This window comes from Corvus brachyrhynchos, unplaced genomic scaffold (assembly GCF_000691975.1).
Source record: "Corvus brachyrhynchos isolate BGI_N302 unplaced genomic scaffold, ASM69197v1 scaffold200, whole genome shotgun sequence".
Lineage (NCBI taxonomy): Eukaryota > Metazoa > Chordata > Aves > Passeriformes > Corvidae > Corvus > Corvus brachyrhynchos.
In genome coordinates, this window is record NW_008236184.1 from 403,922 (window position 1) to 426,130 (window position 22,209).

The window sequence follows — 22,209 nt, forward strand, 5'->3', positions numbered from 1 at the left end:
GTGTTTTCTGCAACAACAACCTGCAGATTTCCTTGGAGATGTGCAAAGAAACAACAGTTATGGAACAGTATTCTTGGATCACGTCATGCCAGTAGATGCAATGCTGCTTTTTTAAAAGGCAAGAATCCAATACAATAATCCTACATCTGCAAAGGCCAGCAATTTATTACATTAATTTTATTTCCAGTTTATGATTATGTGAAAGGATGAGACAGAACATGTCCTGAAGATCACAGATACTCCACAATGGCTTTGCTATTTTACATGGAATACGTTCTGTAGCGATGAGGAGCAGCATAGGCCTCTAACAACACCTTCTAGCCTTCATTCTTACTAACTTTTTTTTAAAGAATACAGGTATTCTTTCAAATACTTGTGCTTCTGGAAAGCATAAGAAAAGAGTAAGAGAATTGTATCTTTAAAGTGATAGGTCTTCACAATGGGAGGACATTAACATAGTGAAAGATTACTCTTCTGGAACAATCATCAAGGGTAAGAGAGATAAACTAAACCAGGAAAGAAGCACTAACGAAGAAGTGCTCGGAAACCAACTGTAGGATGCATTTGAGGTGATAAGTTTTTGAGAAACTCCAATTAGATTATTCCCAAAGGAAAACTGTCTGGTAAACAAAATTATTCACAATTAGATTATCTTATTATAACTTCCTGTTGAAAGAAACCAGTTCTGTAACACAATTAGCAATGAAAAGACAAGAATTATCCTCCTGTCTGTGAACCAGATGGGTTCCACTGTCTGTGTCTTGCAGTACGAACCTGTTTCCTTTTGGTTGTTCAGAGGGTGTACCATGTTTGCCAGCAATACAATTCAGTTCTTGAAATACCACTGGGATTTTGTGACAAATAGCTATTAGTAACTGATGACTTGAGTAATACAAGATACAAAATCAGGAAGTCACAATATGCTAGAAACCTAATCAGAACCTTTCTCTTCACCAAATATTCAAGTGCAAAATCCTCCTTTGGGACTCAGAGATTTTTATGCCATACTGTTGTTGTCTTTAATGACAGACTTTGGTAGGCAGAATTAATTCAAAAGATTTCTATCATACTTGGGGTATGTAGGGATAGTGCAGAGCAAAGACAATGAAGAGTTCTTTGCTTTGATGATGGCTGCAGTGCTGTCAGCCACTGGGAGACATTACAGGTAAGTCAAGCAGAAGGAAGATGACAGATAAAGGATACAACAATGGAGAATTTTTCTAATAATCAGAAAACACTTGGTGACATTCAGGCATGGACATCTCTAAAAAATAACAGGGTGTACATTCAAAGTAGAAGCTACTAAAATGTGTACATTTAAAATCCTGATAGAATTGGTAACAGGTTTAACCTCTAGTGCCTTTTGGCTGTGGATTGTGTGATACACTGTTTTATGAAAACAAAAGCCAGTTCAGATCTTGGAAGTGGAAAAACTTGCATTGTCCTGAGCCACACCAGCTAATAAAACTTGTTTCTCACCACCAGTAATGTATGTGGAGGAGTGCAGCCTTCCTGTGGCCACATTGCCTCACTCTGTGTGGGTGCATCCTTTGCACGGCACAGGCTGGATTAGGAAAGAAGGAGCGGGAAGTGTCGTACCCAGATGACAGCACAAAGTGAGCAGTGCCAGAGCTGGGACTCACAGCTTGCCCCAAAAGAATCCCCTGTTTTCACTGCATTGATTTCCCTCAAGCCAAAACCACACTTTGACATCACTTTTTAACACCAGTAGGTTGAGTAAAATGACTTATGTATGAGCTAGTTAATTAACACAGAGTTTGGGACAAATAGCAAATTATAAGGCAAGCAACTTTTCCTCTAAGTATTGTGATCTAAATAGCTATAAATTAAATTTAACATGAGCAAAACCAAGAGAAAGACTTTGGACAAAATGCTTAATTTCTTCCCACCCTCCTCCCTCTGCCTAAATCTAGAGTTAAGATTGTAGGAGAAAAAAAGCTGTAAAACAGCATCTCCTGTAGAAATGTCACAGCTAGGTAAGAAAGAGGTATCTTGCCTCAGGCTCTTTCTTGCTTAAGACTCTCTAGAAATCCCAGCACTTGATGTAGTGATCCTGTGACTTTCCCACAGCAGGCAGTGGGAATGACAAACATTCTTTTCAAGGCTATCCCCAGCAGTGGACCCCTCACACAGACTGCTAAAAATCCCTTAATCCCCTCCACTTAATGCTGACCTAAAGAAACAGAAGATCAAAACATAACCTCTGGAATGACCCTAGCTTGCTCTGTAACACCTCACCAAGGGTCAGAGATGTCAAAGAGCTCCCTGCAGGCCCTTGCCTTCTCTAAGGAATGTGCTGTTTATCAGATCAACCAGAAAGCTCCTTTAGAAATATGTAACATATACATGAGGCCTACTGGCCATCTTCCTCATGAGATCTACATGCAAAGCAGAAGGCAAAATTTACATGTATACAATCAAGACACTGAAACAAAATCTGTAAAAGTCCAGAGCTGAAAAAACAAAACACCTCAAGGTTGCAGCATCAACAGACTGATTCAATGTACTGCTCCACATTTTTAAGTGTTAGAGACATGAAGTAAGGTCTAGAACACAACTGCAGAGGACAAGACCACTGCTCTGACACATTCTGCTCTCTTCCAAGTATGGATAAATTTGTAGTGACTAAAGAACAAGAGGCCAGGGAATGCTAACCCAGACCCTGGAAAGCTTTCAAGGCTAACAGACCAACTCCTTTTTTTTTTATAACCACAGTTTGGTGTCAGAAGAAATTTAAAAACAGGTCACCACGTCCACTGGACTTAGGGTTTCCATTGGCAGAGTAGCAAATAGCACAGTCTACCTCCAAAAATCAACTCCTGAATGAGCTGACAGAACCCCAAAGGGAGCTTCTGCTTTAACCACTGTTGCTTCTGGAGGCGCTGCAAGATTCTGCAGACTGGCAAGGCCTGCAGACTTCAAGAGTTTGGTAAGATCAAAGTCCAGAAGAGTAAGGTGAAAGAAGTTCTAGGTGCTGTATCAACTAATCACAAAACTCAGCAATCTGAGATGAATTCTGGCTGCTGATCACGAGCCACTGGAATACAGATTCTTATGTTTCTTTTTCCTGCCTGGTTATATGTTAGTCTGAATTTACTGGAAGTCCTAAATTATGATCACATTTGTATCCCAGCATTTATCACAAGTTGCATTACTGGTTTCCTAAAGAGGCAGTTGCCACTAGATTGAACAGCTGCTACTTTCTGCCTTTAGTCATTCTGACTCTCAACAAACACAAGAAATTAAAATCTAGATCTTCCATAGCAGCGCTCACGTGCCAGACCTTTTTGATGGCCATCTAAGTTTAAAACCAGATGGCTTATTCCCCACTGACCATGTTTTAAAGAGCTGAGGGGCCTCAGAGATTAGCAGGCCATTTCCTGGCATGCCTTGTTTGATGCCCTGAAAGGACACTGCCTCTCTGGCAGAGAGGAAGACTCTGGGCTATGCTGCCATCATTCTCACAAACACTTCTGAGCTAGCTTGGCAGCACTGTTGCCATGGTGGTTACAAAGTTAACTCAAAACCACAGCTTAGGTATTTAGCCAGCTTCTTAAATGGATTTTACAGCCTATTTCACCTTAGCTCTACTACTCCCAGTGTTAAAATAGTCTGTTAAAGGACAAATGTATAAAACCTTCAGTCAGTGCCTTCCATTCTAATTATATTTTCTGCTCTAGTATAGTCTCTGAAAGGAAATGTCTCCAAGAAAGCCATTTTCCAGGGATTTTCTTTCTAAAATATAAAAAGCAGAGATGGAGAAGCAGAATCATTTTTAAAGCAGCTTAAAAGGAAATGCTGGGACCCCCAGAGGGGCTGAGAAACATGTGGGTTTGGGATAAAAAGAACCACGCCAAGAGCTAGCTGGCTACTTCCAGTTTTCACACCATAAATTGTTACATTCCTTAATGTCCAGTCCTCTTTCACATGTAGAAAGAAACTGAATGCAGTAGGATGAAGCAGACAAGATAGAGCTCAGCCAAGGGCACACTGTGTCAGGAACCTTTCGGACTCTCTAGTAATGCAAAGAAAAAACTGGCACAGGGCCCAGCATCTCTGTAAATCAATACAGCTGTTTATTTAAACCAAATGGCTGGCAACCATATCAAGCTTTGATTGTTGTAGACATTTCCAAAAGGAAATGAATAACATTTCAGGAGATGACAGCAAACCCATGTAAGAACAAAAGAATTTTTTCCAACTCAGTTTTATTCATTATAGGGCATACTTTCAGTTCACTGCTTGAAGCCAAACAATAGAGTACCCAGTATTAGCAGAATCATCGTAAAACCCAACAGACAACCAGACAGATACTCTCCTCAAGTGTTCCTGACTGCAGAAAGTTCCTAAATACATGTGTAGCCATGAATGACACGGGTTTAAGCTTCTCGGTAATGTGTGAGAATCCAATCCCTAGATTTCACTGCCAAGTGCGTTAAAGACTGGCACGGACATGTGCAGTGATACACAATCCACTGGGTGAGAAGCCAGACTTGGCACGACTCAGGCCCAAGGTTCTGTCTGTGTACAGGGACAACCGCAACATTAATTTTCTGCAATGTGATATCTCACTGTAATCCATTTTTTCCCTTTGGGGCCATGGCCACAGATACAGAAACCTCTCACTTAGGAAAAGATAGCAAAAAAACATGAAAGGGGGAGAATTTGCATCTTTTCACTTCCCCTCCCACTCTATCCCAGACCACACAATGTTGTTGGGTTTTGTTTGTTTTCGTTTTTAGAGAGATTGCTTTTGTACAGGTGCTCCCTTTCTAGCCATTCTCAAGGTTGTTATCAGTTTTTTTAATAACCTCTTGAGAGATGAAAACAGATACTCTTAAAAAAAGCTACAACCTTTGACACTTTTAAGCTATGTTGTCACACTTCATTGGAAAGATGACAGGGTAGGATCAATTTGATGGCTTCAAATGAGCACTGGGATCATGAGACTAAAGTCTCTTCTTTTTACACTAAGCAAGAAAACTGCTTGACTGTAGGTCAGACTCACAGTTGGTGCAGGAGGATAACACTATTTACCATCAGTAAAATAACATGAACCTCTCCTCCAACGTTTGTAATTAGATGCTGGGGGCTTTCTGGTTTGAGCAGCACCAAAAGATCAAGATTGAGAAAGCGGTAGATTGTAAAGCAAGTGTAAATTATAGTTCTGCCTGCATTTTGTCATAGCTGTTGCAGAAGTCACAGATTCCAACATATTCACATATTTAAAAAAAAATCTGTAGTTCCTGACACACAAGATGTCTTTGCCTATGAATATGGTTCCAGAACTGAGTATTTTCACAAGAAGCCTCCTTAGTTGAAAGCAGGCAACTTCAGGAAGTTAAGAACAATTACTAGGATGCAGTGCCCACTTTATTAAGAATCATGAGGACCATCTTGCTATTTCTAGTGGTTTTGAAGAGAAATAAAACCTGTGCGGCAGAGGATTGCTGACTGCTAAAAGATGGTAGGAGAAAAGCTCTTTGTCACTGTGTAGGAGACCTGTAGGGCTTAACAGCCAACAGGCAGCATTAGTAAGTTAAATGTTCTAGTAGTTCTGTCATTCGCTCCTGCGCTTTCACATATTGCTGGAGCCTCTTGGGTACAGTGATGATCCTAAAACTGGTCCTTCAATTCTCAGTGAAAGATACCTACACCTTGGACACAACTCAGAGACTCACAGAGAGAGGTGCCAGGGAGACAGCAATTTGTTCTGCTTTTTTTTCGTTACTGTGATGTTATTGGTAGAAATTTTGAACAATCAGTCTTTGGTGCTTTAAGCCTGACTATAGCCACGATAATGTAAAAGAGAAGGAGCAGTGAAGAGTTTCCCACAGGTAAGGGTGCTCCAGCTGGCAGCCTGCAGGACTCTTTCCAACCCATCCCTTTGCCATGCCGAGCTTCTCCATCTGCACTGATGGATGTGCACCTGACTGCACCTGTGCACAGCAAAGAACATTGAACATCCCCCACTGGCTCACACAGGCTCTAACTGAGGCCTGAATTCCATCATTACATGATTGTTCTGCCCTATATAACACATGGCTGGCAAACATATGCACTCCATAGCACAAACAATCCTGTGTTACATATTGTCTTCCCCTCAAACTAATGCTTCAGCCATGGATTAACCTTTGCTTCAAGGAAAGAAGATGGAACAGGAAATCAGTCCTATATTGCTTCAAGCACTACCTGAGCTTCAACTAAAAGTCAAAGCACTTACCTAAAGTCAAAGCTGTATCAACAAACAAAAAGAAATTAAGATTAAGAACAGAGATTCAGAATCTGATTTCAGATACCACCACAGCAGTCTGGAATAAGTACTCCCTTACCTGGCTCAAAATAATAGTAATACTAGTCAACATAAACATTGTCAAGCTCCGCAACAGCAATGTAATACCTTCCCTACCCAATACAGTAATGCATCATTAAGTACAGTAGTGCATAATTAGGTCTGGTATTAGAGGCAGGAAAGGAGTCCATACCTCTTCTGAGGTAGAAGTTATGTCCTGAAGAAACTAACTGCTGCTTTCAGAAGTCTGCTCCCTCAGGAAAAATGTGCTTGTTCTGGTCTTTGGTGGGGCTGTTGCAATATCCCTAACCCTATAATCAATGGTAAAGTACAGATGTTACCTTACTGCTGGTCTGAATATAGGGACTTCATGATATTGTACACATGATCAAGCACATGCAAAAAACTGCTTCTCAACATCCTGAAAAGCACTTATGATCAAAAAGAACAGAAATTATATATATGGTATCAGGTATACTGAGTGATCTTAGCCACTTAAACACCGAGTAGGTCTTCACATTTAACTTTTTCAACTCTTCTCCTGACACCGATTCTCAGAACACACATAACACCCCCCACAGAAGGGCACTTCTACTACACCTAGTGACAGGTGTCCTGTACAACTCAGGCAGAGATCACACCACTCCAACCACTTCAGCCTCTGAAGTCCAAATCTCAGGATCTGACTAGCATGGTCAAAGCCATACTGTGATCACAAATAACAGCCTAAGGGGAATTCATAGATGAAGGACATGTTTCAGTGTTTAGACACTGCAGGGGGACACGCGGCAGGAAATGCGTTACCTGCTCATCTTCACATAAAAGCAAGTGCATTGCTTCCATTCAAAGAAACGGGAGAGAAAGAGACCTGACACATTTTAAATACTCATTCTTTAAGGGTTCATAGGAAATTTTAGCCTGACTCTTCTGAAATCCAGGTCTAAAAGCAGTACCAGTACATCCACCTTGCTGTACATGTGTGTTTTACACTCAAATGGCTCGAAGTTCATGCTGAGGATATGCCGTGATCCCTGCAATACATATTGTAAGGACTGTTAGAACACTAAGAGCAGAGAAGACTCTTAGTTCAACTCAAATATGTTTTCAATGAAAATAAGCTTATTCTTACCTCTATTGAGCAGCTGAAGCTAAGTACAGAAGCCAAGAGCAAAAGGACACTATTGGCTTTTTAACTGAGCAAAATGCTTCAGGGCTTGGCAAGCTCTCTGTTCCCATTTCTATCACACCTCTGTGTGCCTCCTCAGTCTTTCATCACTTCAAAGCGGAGTGCCAATAGTTACAATGTGAAACTCAGGAGTCCACAAACATGGGAATTCAGAGGCATGAGCTGTGCACACTGTGGAAATTGCTATTTCCCTAAGAAGCATCAAGTAGCGCCCCAGCATTTCCAAAGGCAAAAGGTGGGAACCTGGTTTTGACAGTACAACTTCTTCATGTACTATGGAACACGTGGAAGATGTGCAGTGGGCTACAATGCTGCTCTGCCTCCAGGAAATTCCATGCTGAATGGCACACTGCAGCAGAGAAGGGGAGGAGGAAAAAAAGAACAGAAAGAGAAAAGATATAAAAAAAATAAAAGAACAGGAGTTAGCTTAGCAAAATATTATTTCTGTATTCCACACTACTAGATGCATTAAAACTGCACAGCTTGCAGGGCAGAAGGACTGCATACATGAGCATCTGTATATATTCTCTAGCTTGAGAGAACCTGTGGGAACTGTACCGAAGTTGCGAAGACTGATTTCGAAAAAATGCAAAAACAGCTCACGCTTACATTGTATACAAAATAAAAGTATCTGATATTACCATTTCTGTAGAAGGTTGCTAATAGACTGATTGTAATTGTGAAGAGCACACTTTCATGCTTATGAAACAAGTATTTCTCAACAGGAAGACTTTCAAATCTGGAGTTAGTTCTTGCACTGGCAACTGTGCTTTCTTTTTTTATTTCCTGTAGCTGAAACAAGAAAGCAGACTTCTGTGGCCCAGGGCATTTCTACTCTCAATTGCCACACACTCTTGTGTTTAGTCAATGTTTCTTGAAAAATACTGATTTTCTTTTGTTTAAATTATTTAATTTTTTTAAACCTTGTTGGTTAAAAGAAAAGTACAACAAAAAAAGCCCCAAATCACCACTGTTTATAATCCACTATCCCTTTATCTCCTACCCAACTCCTTTTACACAGGGCTATTTCCTAGACCATTTACTTGTAGTTCCCTTCATAAACCCAAGAAAGAAAGGATCATGTCGAACTAATGATCAACTAAGACTGATGCTTGTCTCCCAAACTCTAACTTTTGATCAACAATAATACAAATGTTTGCATGGTTGCCCAGTTAGTAATAATGAAAAAAACCCAAAACCCACCAGCTGAAGATTTTGTCACATCCAGCCTATTCCTGAATTTGTTCTGCAAAAACAAAGCAGTTCTCTGCAGTGCAACATAGCTCAAAAGATGTTTTGGATCTCAAAGAAACAACTGTGGAAATACATTGTGACTTCTAATGTCTTTTGACAGCTGTTGTACTGAGCTCTGCAAACTTACATTGATGCTTTGGGATCGGGGCCATAATGTTTGGTGGTGGTTGGTCTTTACTTCTCCAACATTATCACATTTATCTTTCTAGATTAAATCTGCTGTTTTTCACCAGCACATTTAACCCAATCTTCCCACAAACACATTAGCACATGGTACTTGGAGGTGTCAAAGTCAAAACCAGAGAACAGAACTGTTTATATTTGTTGGCATTATTCTACATTCACCCTGCTTTAGGCTCTCTGATATAGGCCACAAGAATGAAAGTTCAGTGTCTGGAAATTGAGCTGTAAATTCCACACTAATTCATTCGAAAGGAAAGGACACAGGCAACTTAGTTATATGTGTATTGTTATCTTCTTATTCACAGGTGAAATAATTGATAGGTTTTTGGTTGTACATCATTCTGGTCACTGCTAGAGAAATAAATACAAATGGCAAGGGGAATTATAGGATTTGGTAGCATGTGTCAATACATTTTAGAATTTGTGGACACAGCAGCAATACAGGTGATGCTGATGAAAGCTTTTCCTACCACTTCATAATCATTCCAAGCACTTTCGGTTATTGCAGATCTAAAGTACAATACCTACAAAACAGAAAAGATCCCTTACATGTAACAACATTCTGCTGCTTCCGCTTCTCTGACTGAATATAATACTATCATCTTTCCAATCTCTGCAAAAGTGTAAGCAAATGCGTGTAAAGAAGTTTTTTGTGTAAAACAACCTGCTAAATTTATCATATTGATCATTCCAGAAAGACTTAATTTCTTAGGGACGTGCCAGCATAGGAAGGATGTGGACTTGTTCATGCCAGTCCAAAGGAGGGCCACAGAAATGATCAGAGGACTAAAACACCTTTCCTGTGAGGAAAGCTGACATTGTTCAGCCCAGAGAAGAAAAGGCTCCAGGAAGACCTTATTGCTGCCTTTCAGTACAGCAGTAAAGGGGGGTTATTTTGGGCAGGGCCTTTTGTGATAGGACAAGGGGTAATGGTTTTAAACGAAAAGAAGGTAGATTTAGACAAGACGTAAGGTAGAAATGTTTACAATGAGGGTGATGAAACACTACAACGGGTTGCCCAGAGAGGCTGTTGGTGCTCCATCCCTGGAAACATTCAAGGTCAGGTTGGACAGGGCTCTGAGCACACTGGATCTAATTGAGTATGTCCCTGCTCATTGCAGGAGGGTTGGACTACATGACCTTTAAAGATCCCTTGCAAACCTAACTATTCAATGACTCTATGCTGAAAACATGGAGCTTAAAATGCTGTGGCAGTAGACATATAATGAATTAATAAATACAATGAATTAAAGGAACTACTTGACAGGTTCTCTGTTGAGGTGGTATCCACGTCACCTTGATAAAATCTAGAGGGAAGACGCAATGGGTAAAAGCTGTAAGTCTACTGTGTTCTTTTCTCCCTGGACAGACTGACCTTTTCTTCAGAGCTAGGGGGTGACCCCAACACAGGCCTTTTGTTTCTGACAGAACAGTCATGTTGGCTGACACTCCACATATTGTACTTGGAGTTCCCAAGCTGAACACATGAGCTACCACGACCCAAACTCAGGAGCTAACACTTTCTGGCTGGGGCAACAGCTGACTAATAACATTTTGTGGTTTGGGCACAGAGACAGACTTACACCAAAGTCTCGCTGACAGGTTTCATTTGAGCAGTTTTTGAGTTTACTGCTGGTAAATATACATAAAAAGAACGTGCTGTGGAAAATTTCTGCCAAGTTGCTGTCCACTTGGGTAAAACCAGAGCACTTGCAATAAAACCTGAAGCTGGAGCAGGCAATGTATGCTCCAGTTTGAAAGCACAGTGAATTTTCTCTTTCATCCTTCCAGCCCAGTCATACCACAGGCATTTACTTTAACAAGCAGTTCAAGATAAGCATTTAAAACCCTGATTTGCCTCAATAAAAAATTCTGGGATCAAGGCTTCTCATTTAATATTGAGAATGACTCATTGTACCCTTAAATGTTTGACCTGTGAAGGCATTATTTACTATAGATTTGTAACTAGTAAAACTACATAAATACACACATCAGCTATAAAGGTGTTTGCTGTGTAAATGCAGGGAGGGGTCTCAGATTTCCAGTAATTCCCCTTCACCCAGTTTTACATGCTCATCAGGTCTTTATTATTACAGCTTCAGGGATTCCTCACATCCAGGCCCTGATAACAAGAGGATGGGTTAGCAATGAGACCAAAGGGAAGTGGAAGCCAGTGTTCCAACATGCTTCTCTGCTTGGGGCTAATGTTAATTCTAAAGGCTTGGTATCAGTTCCATCACATTTTTAAACAGTATAGCTTTCAGCTAACTAACACCTAGGTACCAGCACGCTCATGATTCTTCTCCAGAAAGCTCTTCTACAATCTGCCTGCTGGTCACAAATGCATTAAATGACAGGCAGCATTTGGATCTCCTCTGATGCTCTTTTACCATGTTACTGGAGAACTCCAGGTCTAGGAAGGGGACACTGTATGTGCATCATTTGGAAGCTGCTCTCTTCTAATGGTTTGCTAAATCTTCAGCTTAGTTCTAAACACAATTGTTTTCAAGGGTTTAATCAACTGATCAGTATTTGCCACAGGCTCAGTCAAGGCAGCATGCCAGGGATCCTGCTCTGGAAGCACTCATGCATTTTACTTCTTGGGAAGATCTCCAGGTGTCAGAGCTACAGATAAGAGTGATAAGCTTTCAGATGAAGACCTTCCCCTTGGTTATCCATCTGTGTTCATAGGAGGCCAGGATCAACCTGAAATAATTTGCCTTGGTAGTCTGGATATGTTTGCACAATGCCTTTTTACATTACACCTGGCTCATACCAACACAATGAGCTACTTACTTTCATTATCACTAAATAAATACATTACCAAGCTTGAAAGAATGCAGCTGTTAGAGATCAAGGAGGATCCCATAGCACTCCCTTGTTGAGAGCAATAAATTTTGCTCTGCAAAGCACCTGTACTTTTTTAAAGCTCAAACCCCAGAGCCAGCCTGAATCGAGATAGGGAAAAGGGGATGTGCAATGTGAAACCACTACAATTAGGCAACAGCAAACACCATTCACACAGACCTGTGAACTGGAAGGTTGACTATTCATTTTACTTGCCAACTCAGCTCCTTAGCTTGCTTCCACAAAACCTAAAACTTGTCTGCAAAAAGCTACTGTAAGGGTTATGTCACCTTCATCCAAACATCACCTGTTTCCCATAAAAAGCTTACGAAATACCAAGAATATCTGTAAAGGAAAGTACTCATTTTAATGCAAGCAATTAATGAAAATACAGGTGCTAGACAGATAATTTGTGAGTTATGAATGCAATCCGCATTGTAATAAGTGTGTCCCCATTAACAAACACCTTATAGTTTAATTGGTCCTCAGTATCTAAAAGGTTTGTCACTCAAAAATCTTGAGTGAAGGCTACCATAACACTCTGTGACACGTTTTTCACAAATGGTTATTTGTGATGATGTCAGACAGCATAGTTAACTTCTGAGCCTTTCTGTACATGGGGGAAGATGGTTTATCATACAGCATCTATTGTATGTGGCACTGAACTGGGCTGCTGAAGATCTGGACTCCTTTCTTTACTTGACTGCATACTCACATCAGTTCTTTTGGCTATTAAGTAAGTTAAGAGTACTCTTGTTTGTGTAAGTTTCTTGAAGCAGACCCTGTCTACTCAGTGCTTCCACAGCCCTGAAGGGTTCTCTGCTTTGTAATTGATTCCTCTGCAAGTAACTGCAACAAAAGTAACATGGAGATCTTGCAAAAACAAGCCAAGCCAAGACTTGGAGGGTGGGGTTCTTCTCATCTGTTTTTGAATGACTTCACATACCTGACGGCCAGACCCAGTGATGGACACAGATTCTAAGGCTTTCCGAAGAACGGAAGAAAATTAAGTCAGTTCTGATTTTCTAGATTTTGGACTAGCTAAGTACATGCACCCCTCCCTTCTCTATTAGTCTCATGACAGATCTGTTTAGCTTAAAAAAACAGATAATGCAAAACATAGAAACCATTTGTGTGAACCAATGCTACATGGCTACTAAATAAGAGTTGGCAGGATATAAGGAGATGTAGTTGCATGAGATTGCAGGGATATTGCTGATCCTCCTAAACTGTAACTCAAACTCTCTCACAGAAGTGAACAGTCTAATACCCTAATTTCTACAATTTTATAGTAATAATAAATTGAAGTTGAGTTTCTTTCCAGATTTTGAATTTATGTGACCCTTACATGTTTTTTTGCCATACAAAGTAATTTAAACAAACAACCTTAGCCTACCTTTGCCTAATCTAAGATTCTTATGCACTTAAGTTACTGTAGGAGCCAGATCATGCATTGGTGTAGAAGTTGGGTCTCTCTCACTGCAAATCATCCTGTATTGCATGGCCCACACTCATACTGAGCAAGCTGCCAGAGCTGGTACAATAGGAGGAAGCAGTCTGTGTTTCAGCTCTGCTTTTTATTGCTTACCAGGCACAGACTGTGAATCTCTCAACACAGATTTATTACATACTGAAGAAACAGGAATGTTGTACTGCTATTTCCACTGAATGAAACCTGGACACAAAATCGGCACCCCAGAAACAAGCAGATTATACATTTGCATGCCAGAGAGGGGAACTCTGACAAATTCACAGCATGCAAGTGCCTTACCCAACATCTCAGTTTATTTCCTGCACTGTAATTGTTTGGGAGTTTTCAGTCATGGGAATTCTGCTGCTTGTCATTGCAGGCATGAAAGGTATTAAGCAAAGTAATCAACTGAATGAGCTCAGAAATACAGGTTGCTTTATTATGTCAGAATCACATACTGCAGTTCTTACCTCTCCCAGTAACAACAAAGGTTATCTGTGAACATTGCTGGTGAAACACTAAACCTTTTAAAATTTCTTGGACGGAGATCTGATAGGGATGTTTCAGTTTTTACATTTATTGTTTTAATTTCTTATTCAATTCTTTTGTTTGGTTTGTTGTGGTTTTCTTTTTTTTTACTAGAAGGTGCTATGAGATGAGAAAGAAACCTCACACTAAGCTTCTTAAATTCTTTGTGGATCCAGCTTTCAGCCTGAAAAGAACATTTTATAGGGTTTTGCTGGTCTTTAAAGCTCTATAAGCAGTGTTTCTACCACAATAGACCAAAGTGACAGAAATTTCATAGCCACAGCTCATCTTATGTTAGAAAAGCAAGTCTCGAAACTATCTCTGATATTGTAGGATCATCAAATTTACGATAACTGGCTCCCACCTTTGACCTCATCTGCTACTCAGAAATTCCTGTCTGGCTACTTTCCGTCTGGTTTTCATGCACGTATACAACTTGATTTCCTGTTCAGAAAAACACAGAATGCAACTCTCTCTTCTTTCTGATTAGTCAGAGAGCTGCCTGCATGTTCACAAAATTAAAAAAAAAAAAGTAAAAGTGATGCTAAAGCTATTTAGTCTTTAACAAGCTGGTTATCACTTAAAATGCAGCTGTCCTCTTTTTAGTTCACCCCACCATGAGGTTTAGAAATATTTATTCCCTTTGTAATTGTTTCTTTAAGGATTGTCACTCTCTGCAATTCATAAATGCCAGATCAAGTTCCTCTTGCTTCTAGCTTGCCCCTAGGCACTGAAATTTGCTCCTGAAACTTTTGGAGGGGGACTTTCCCATAAATTCAGTTAAGCCCAGGAAGAGTCTAATTTATCCCTTCTCATGTTACCCATGTCAGAGAGCTTGTCCATGTGGCACTGCTCTGACGCCTCTACTCCACATGGTCTTACATTTTGCTGCTGGAGGACCCTGTGGAGGATTCTGCTCCCACTGACTTTCATGCTTTCCTGGAGCTAGTAGTTAGAAAAATTGATTCTCTCACTCTTTACCTTGTCTCATCAGCCCTGGAAATGACTCTTTTGCAGATATTTCAAAAACTGATGAGTTGCTCTTGCATGACATTCCAATGCAGTCATGTGAGTCAGGTTTCACGAGAGTGAAAAATTCTGTCAAAATTCAATGCACACAGCAAAATAAAGAGCACTGCACTGAAGTAATTTGGATGAAATGTAAATAATATTGAACTATTGAAATTAATTGCTTTGATATTTCTTGTTTCAGAACTAGCATTCTGGACCAGAGTCTAATGAAACACATAGTCTAAAAAAATTGAGATTGAACAAAGTGTATCAATATATATACAAATATTCTTCATCCTCTTCTCTCTCTGTCCCAGATACATAGATATAAATGCATCTTCAAATTATAGAGTATCACAAACATATGGAGAAAAACATATTGCCACTTCAACTACCTGTCAGCACATGCAGGCATACAGTGTCAACTCTCTGTTCAGCAGTGTTTCAGACATCCTCCTTGAAACATCACACTTGCTTTTCAACTGGTCCATGAGTATGTTTCTTTGCTTCATTAGATTGCTCTGACATCTAAATCTTGAACTAATCTGGAGCACAAATTGCCTCTGAGTTACTCAATCCTGATTAGGTTTTCTTAGAATAATTACAACAGCAGCTCAGGAACCAAAATGCCAAAGCATATGGAAGACTTACTTTTAGGGAAGGAAGTTACTAGACCAGAATGGCAAACATTTCTGGTTGCATTCCTGGACATGAAGCTACTCTGCTGCTGAACACTGGGGATACATTAAACACGAGTTGAAAAAGTCCTGTTTTAAAGCTGAAAAAATTGCAGGGGCAAATTCTGGTAGATTTAAAATAAAACCTTTAAAATCTATCATAACATGCAACTTTCTGCATCTTCTTCAGGGGAAAGGCAAGAATGTAGAACACTTCAAGTTTTGTTCAATTTATCTCTGCGTTTTAAGCCTTTTTAACTGCATTGATAGAGAAGCTGTAAAAAGGCATCATTTCTTCTGGGAACATGTGCTTGCGTCATGTTGACACCAGCAGATGTAAATAGCCATGAGCTGTATCAATAGCTATTTTCAGAGTGGATAGAGTCAGGCACAGTGGTATTAATTCATGAGAGCAGGAAAGGGAGGCAGCATAATCAGCTTAAATGAAACATGAGAAATCTTCCATGTAGGAAAGACTGGACAATGTCTTGTAAGGAAAAGCTAACCCATGCAGTTTCTCCAAGTGAGGTAAGGTCAACAACTCCATCTGGAATCCCAGCTCTCTGACATCACCAGCTGCTGAAGTCACAGTGAGTTGAGAGAAATGAAAATTCTGGCAATTTGATGACATCACTGAGTAAGACTTCCTCTTGTGACTCACTTTCCTTAGAGGATATAGAGGGTTCATGTCCTTTTAAAAGGAAGAATGCTACCTTATTATTCATGTTCTAGATTTTTGTTTTCTCCCTTGAGAGCTGGCTTGATGTCTACCCCTGTATGTCCAGTATGACATCTACCCCTGCTTGATGTCATACTGAAACAAACTCCCAAGCAGAGGTGCAGTAGTAGAAAGTCAGTATAAAGTTAATATAAAGGCTGAAACTTCAAGAGGAGACCTTGAGCTCCTTCCTCACATTTCCCCTACTTTCTGTTTTCCTTTACCCTGATGATGGCTCTCTATCTTCTAGTCAGAACTTGAGAGCACACAGAAGGAAAGGTCCTGAAAGGTGAAAGTAAACTGAATGTGCATGACTTGAGGCTTAGCTATAGTTTCTGAAGAGTTTCTATGTCATAATTATACTCCACTGCTTGTTGTACAGTGATACCTACACATGCCAATTCAGAAATCAAAATCCTGCACTATGGTTGGTACTACTTCAGCATCTGCAAGTGAGTTTTTGCTCCACAAACTGGTTTAGTTCAAAATGAAAGAATCAAGCAGAGGTCTAGTGATAGTAGCATGCAAACACTAGCACTCTCATGCTATTCTGAACTCAAATGCCCAAAACCAAAAGCAACTTGTGCACTCCAAGAATGGCCAGGAAACAGGTGTGAACTGAGAATATCTGCAATGGTCCAGAGAAAGCAGCTCAGTATGTACCCACAACGGAGAATCAGAAAAAAATCATATAAGACCCAAACAATTATTATTCTGATACTCTTTACAGACAATTTTACAGGACATTGTCTTTATTTAAGTAACACATCCTGCTTTCCCATGTTTCCTTCCCTATTATTGTTTACTGTCTACATATTACAGAGGTCAATGTCTTGATGCTATTTATGCTGATCAATAAATTACAGGAGGTTCCTCTCTAATGACTCGTAGTGTACACAGTAACAGTGTTATGCCACACTTCAGAAATATACAGAGTCACCGAAAAAACCTCTAAGAGTCAAAACTGACTGTGAGGCTGGAAGTTGATCCACATCATCCTGTGGCTTACATACTACCCTAACCTATTTGGCTGTACCAAGGGTTCCTTTCACAGAAGCAAAGAAAAAGCAGAATAGCACATATCATCATCTGGCTGAAGTTACAGTTTAGTCATGGAAATCAGAAGCATTATTCTCGTCTATTCTAGTACTCAGCACAGAATATTCTATTCTCTACTGTATTCTGCAGTAGAGGTGTAGCAAAGCTCAGCTCTAACCCCTCACAGCTGAGCTCAGGGAACCTTCTCTTACTTGCACATTCAGCCATAACCTTGAAAGATATACTGAGGAGGCCAATCAAAATGTTCCCCACCCAGGGCAGGAAAAAGAAAACTCCTAATTACAAACCATTTCCCAACCCTTTCCTCAGGGTCTACTTCCAAACCCCATATTCAAATATAAGATACGCCAATTCAGAGTGCAAAGCACTGAATTCCCTTGTCTGCCCTTCCTGCCTAAGGAGCAGGAAGGAAAGGGGAACACCCTTCTCCTGATAACCTCAGCCCCCAGAGGCTGCTTGTTTGCCCAACACCTTTAGCTTGGCTGTAATGTGGCCCAGAGCATGCCAAGCCTTCACTGTACAGACCCTGGCCCACATCCTGAGCATCAAAACAAACACATGAACAGCACCTAGGAGTTTTTGCTTAATTATTCAGCTGTGCAGACACAGGATCCTTACAAGCAAACTACTTAATACTCTTTTCTAAAAACACAACTAGAGATGCTTCCTCTAGAAAATCAACATTCTTGTCTCAAACTGGAATTTAATACAGTAATTTTTATTTTTTGAATGAATTTGTGTGGTCAAGCTACAGTTTTGAAAGGAAACCTAATCCATACAAAGCTAGGAAAAATGTGAAATATAACCTAATAATGTCTTCCAAAGCAAAAGCTAGATCAAAAGAGAGATCTTCCAGGACAGAAGGAGCAGCTCAATTGAAGCAGCTCAATTTGATTCACTATGTACAAACTAAACAAGAAATCCCTGGAAGAGAACTTGGGAGACTTGCTCTGTTGGCTCCAGTTTCAGATGGCTAGGCATGCCTCCTGCTTTATTGACATTTCATATACAATAATGCATTTGAGAAGAAAATGAAACTGTACCTGATGAAAAAAAGGAAGAAGTGAGAGAATTGCTTAGTGAAAAGAAAGGATGAAAGAGTCCATTTATTTTTTTTACATGGCTATGAAGAAATTCTAGTATCATTACTAGCTTAATTTACAGATAATCTCAACATGGGATCCAAAACAAACCACAAATAAGCAAGCAAAATGTATTACAAGCAAAAGACCTTGAAAACAACTGAACTTCTTACAGCAGAAGTACAGAGATGTCTCTGGAATTTGAGGTTTAATTTATGACTCTATTGCCATGCTAGGAATTGTTGCGTATGCCTCCTGAAAAGAGGAGAGACCTGTTACACCCCATGTGAGAGGATTTAGAAGGACAGCAGATTAGTAATCATTCAAATAGAGACTTGTCATGAACTATGCACAAACAGAATCAGCTCATCCAGCACTGACACACCTTCAGAAAAATCTCTTCCGTGATTCACAGATGAACTATGATGCAACCTTCACTACTCTGCTCCCAGTTGATAATGAGAGTCTCAGGTACCCTACACAAAAAAAAGTCTTGTATCCTGTTCCACTGTTATTCTTTTGATTCACCATGGTTTATAATGGTAGTCTTGGAGCAGCCTGAGGGCCCAAGAATAGCCTCTTACAAACGATGCTCTATCACAGACTTTCTAGGATTTACAAGAATTTTGTCCTGTTTATCTGAGGAAATCAATTGGAATGAAAAGAGTAGTGCCCTGCATAGATATTAAAATAACTCAAATATCTTATCCTAGGATCTGGAGGACAGGAAAAGTATCAGTCCAGTGAAGATCCACAGGAGGCTAAGCAAGCATGGAGAACTGGCAGCAAGGGGGCTAATAATTTTTCATTGTGCAGTTTCACCCAACAGTTTTCACTTGAGATTCTTTTTCCCAGGAAATCTGAGTACACATACCTGCTGTAAGTACCAGCAATTCAAGTTGCGTATATGATTTCCAAAAGCTTGCCTGTTTATCCTTCTTAAATTCCACAATACAGAATTGATGTGGTATGAAGCGGACTTTCCTGGTAGCATTTTAAATTCTCTTTGATGCAGAGACTATCTTGCTGATTATATCTGAAAGACATCTTGTAATTTCTCTAAGCCAAATAATTGCATTTTTTATTCATCCATTTGTTTACTGGATTTTGATCTATGCAAGGAGTAATTGAACAAGTGAACAGAGTAAACAAAAGAATATGACTGTCCTGATTTAAAGACCCCACTGTGTTCAGCAAATTTGCCTTATCTTTCTTCACCTGTTTAGCATTTTCATAAATTGTTAACAATTGGTGTTCTACCTGTAGGCCTAAATCAAGGCTCTGAAAAGAAATATTTGGGGATCCATTTCAGGTCCATCTGTGTCCATGTCTTGAGATGTCTCACAGATGTTAGGTATGACCTTCTAGGTTCCCCTCTTTCCTTGGTGAGAGACCTCTGAGGCTGGTGCTGTGCATGTACAGCATCCAGGTCACCACACAGAGAAGGGACACCACCACTACCACCACTCACGCCTCACTGCAGAGCTGTGCCCTTCTAACCAGCTCCCTCATTTCTGTAGGGTGATTCAATTCCTGGTCGGGCAACAATGCTGTTTAGCTGGGTAATTTTTCTGCCTCCAGCTGGTAACCTTATGCCAATACTATCCACTCCTCTTTCCTTGTGATGTTTACCATCTGCCATTGCTTGGAGAAATAAACCACACTTGCCACAGGCTGAGGAAAACAGATCCTAAATCACTATTCCCGACTGGTAACCGTTGAAGATGTTGCCTACCATGGAACAGTATGTACCAGTGCACACAGCACCAAATCTCAACCACTGAAAATGGCGAAAAAAGGATATCTTGTTATCATTTTCTTTGAATTTGATGTCAGAACTCAGAAAAGGGCTTTCTTCCTAAGAGAAGAAAATCAAGTGGCTTGCCTGACAACAGATCCTAACTTCATGCTGCCCTTCCTCAAAAAATACACTCCCAAGTTTACAACACACTGGATACTGTTGCACTCAGCTCACTCTGGTAACTCATTCCGGTCTTGCTTGGGCCAATACACGAGGAAGGATGTTAGGGGGCTGAATCAACACACAGCCAACAGTCTGCTGTTATCAGGAACACACACTTCAGCCTATCACCCAAGCCCTCACCTCCCAGGACAAGGGAAAAGTGCCTTGTCAAATTGCCACTTACTAAGGAGAGTAGTATAAAGTGTCCAACAGCAGTGAAGATTCAGTTCCCAGAGGTCACAGCTCTGGGGGTTTTTGTTTTGTTTAGGTTTGTTGTTTAATAACAGGTAGGCAGAGTCTCTCTGAATATAGAGCACATCTCTGTGAGAATGGTTATAGTGGAAGGTGATGAGTGAGATGGGACAGCTTTCTCTTCAGGTCATCGGACATTTGGTTTTTAATTAACTATCTGTTAAGAAAGCTATTTTCTACTATGACTTCACACAACTTCAATCAGTAATAAAATCTTTCACTTGCCTTTAACAAACTGACTTCAGCATTATAAGGAATTTAAACAGCTCACAAAGAATGTAGTAAATCTCTTGCCCCTTCTCTGTTTGAGGCAACAGTCCTTTAATTGCTTAGCAGAACGACGCTAGAGATCTTTTAAAAAATGCAGGAATTTCAGGCTCAAGCTACAGCTTCATGTGTAACTAAGAATGGAAAATTCAGTTCTACTGTCTAGGAATTTTTCCAAAAGTGTAATTTTTACAGTGGGAAATAAAACTTCCTTTGAAATAATACAAGGACATGACAATTTTAATCAAGAGTCCAGTAAAACGAAATTTCATAGTCTAACTTTTCGCAGTACAAAGATAATCTTGAACATCACTGGTTTAATTTGCTTCTAATTAAACAGATTGTAGGCTCACAGCAGCAAGATCATGGGGTTGCTCACTCCAGAGACTTCCCCAGGAAATCCCTGACCATGGGATAAATTTCTGCTAACAAATAGTGTCATCAGCAGACTAAATTTTTAGAGTTTACTTTTGGCAATGGTGGGGGCTGTCCAGAAAACAAGCAAAGTGCAAGAGCTGGCAGCAGGCTGGTTGAACCCAGCAGAAGGACTTGGCAGGGGCACATACTGTCTGTTGCCAGGAAAGAGGATCCAATTTCACAGGTCTTTGCAGTAAGACCCGTGACAGTCCAGTTGTATGAACACACCCTGAAAAAGACTTAGGGGCAGCCAACTTCTACCCAGATATTAAAAGAAGAGTTTTGACTACAAAAAGCTCAAGCAAACAACTTCTTTTCTTTTCTTTTCTTTTTTTCCTCCCCTATATCAGAGAGAGCTTTTGCAATAAAGTGACCTTTAGGAGCTGGATTCATGGGTATCTAAGCAATCCTATATTCATCCAAAACAACTTCTGCCTCTCCTTCACTGATAAGAACCAAGGTGTGGGGTAGGCAAGACTGATTTAAACTAAATACTGAGTCTTTTTCACAAGGACATCTCACAGCAAAGCTTGTTTGGACTGCACATTCATAAGCAAACTAGACATACAAACACACAAACCTTAGCTAACAGCTTAAAACTTACATATCAAAATAAGATGAAGCTGGAGGTAAAAAACCCTACGCACTTACATTCCAGACTAAGAGATGCACTGCCTTGCATGGCTTTGTTAAAAGGTATGAGTGTTCGATCTGTATATACAAAATTTCTAAAAATAAAATAGGAGGCACAGGAGAAGTCTTTACAAACTTGTGAGAAAAACATGTGGCTGAAGCCTCCCCCTTTCAGCCCTTTCTCACAGTTACACTTTCAAATTGAAACTCACCTTTACACTTTGACAACCTGCCTATGAAACACTGCCCTGCTTGTCACTTGCAGTGATTGGTAAGTGGCACAATGCATCCTGCTTGGCAGACCTGTGGGAGAAGGGAGATCATTTTACTCAGAAGACTGGACACACT

General features: G+C 40.2%; 1 long non-coding RNA gene across 1 annotated transcript in view; it reads right to left on the reverse strand.

Moving 5' to 3' along the window:
* LOC108447419 overlaps positions 1-22,209 on the reverse strand; it is a 40,038-nt gene that overhangs the window by 14,472 nt on the left and 3,357 nt on the right. Inside the window, exon 3 of the long non-coding RNA XR_001862968.1 lies at positions 22,074-22,164. This is a non-coding gene — a long non-coding RNA (uncharacterized LOC108447419). The remainder of the gene's footprint in view (positions 1-22,073; positions 22,165-22,209) is intronic.